Consider the following 1540-nt stretch of genomic DNA (forward strand, 5'->3'; position numbering starts at 1 on the left):
GGTTCAATTCCTGGGTTGGGAAGATCCCCTGGAGGAGGGCATGGCAGCCTAGTCCGGTATTCTTGCCTGGAGAATCCCATGGACAGAGGAACCTGGTGAGCTACAGTCCATGGGGTAGCAAGAGTCAGACACGACTTAGTGACTAAACCACCACCACCACCCTATATACAAATCAATACCAGGAACAAAGAAACAGTAAAGACAACTCAGACTTCCTAACATGGATGTCTTCTGCCTGTTTAGCAAATGTGGAAATGGAAAGTTGCATATTTCAGGGCAAGTCAGCTTAATGCTATTTTATTGATTAGGAGTATTTTGTATGGTTCAGAGTAATTCCTGTCTGAAAAGAATCAAGATTTTATTCAAAATCTTTAGGGCTATAAAGCTTTTTCCCCTTTGCCATTTTATTTAGTCTTTTCTGAGCCATACATAGCATCTTCAAAGACACTTTGAAGAAGAAAATACAGAGTCTATATTTGTAAAATTCTCATTTTGGAAATAATAAGAAAAAATATGGCTCAGGATTTAGGTGACTTACCCAAGGCCTATGAGTATAAAGAGACTAACTCATGATTCAGGACCTCTGATTTCTGGTGCAACAAATGTCCAATAAAATACTGCTTTTTAATCTAAGCTTTATTTTGCATTTATTAAAATGTTTATATAAAATCATATCTAGTAGTCTAAATTTATAAACACTACATTCAGTCTACTACTACATATTATGGGATGAATGCAGTGTCTATTTTTTTGGCCACCTGATATATTTTTCTTTGACCTTCTATTCCTGATTATAAATCTATTCTCCAATGCCCTAGTTTCAGGGTACACATATTGAAGCAAGGTTGATCAACATGACTTGGCACATTTTCTTGAACACAGAGATTGGTGTGGGGGCAGGGGGCACTAGTCAGAATCCAAGACTGATTTGAACGGATTGGGGAAGAGACAGCATCTTTTCTGAGAAAATTACTACATTGGGAATGGCTAACAATGGTTACCTTCCCAACCTTGCCTGCAAAATAAAAGTTGAGAACAGACACATAGAAATAGGAGATGGATGGGGAAGAGAGTCCAGGTGAGCTTGAGGCTCCAACATTACCCTTGATGCCAAGGTTCCTATAGATTTCCCATAGAAATCTATATATATATATGAGCACTTTCATAATCTTGACTTTTGCTAAAGCTAATCAAAATTAAAATAACATGATGACAATATTTTCTGGGTTCCCCACAGTGTTCCTGACAATAAATGGACTATGACTGACTTTTTTGACTAAAAGAGTAGATTAAACTCTGTTCACGAAACAGTCTGAACACAATATTGTAAATCAACTATACTTCAATTTTAAAATAGGAAAAAAAGGTAGCAATCTTAAAGAAAAACTCATTCCATCTCTTATCTTATTAGAAAATCAAGTCCCCCTTGTAGAGAAAATTAGTTGCTTAAAATAATTTACATGTACTTATTTTCACCAAAACTAATGTAATTTTCTGTCCATTTAAATACTTATGGCATTCTTATGCAAATGATTTCATT

The sequence above is a fragment of the Bubalus bubalis genome, chromosome 9 (genome assembly GCF_019923935.1).
Source record: "Bubalus bubalis isolate 160015118507 breed Murrah chromosome 9, NDDB_SH_1, whole genome shotgun sequence".
Taxonomy (NCBI): domain Eukaryota; kingdom Metazoa; phylum Chordata; class Mammalia; order Artiodactyla; family Bovidae; genus Bubalus; species Bubalus bubalis.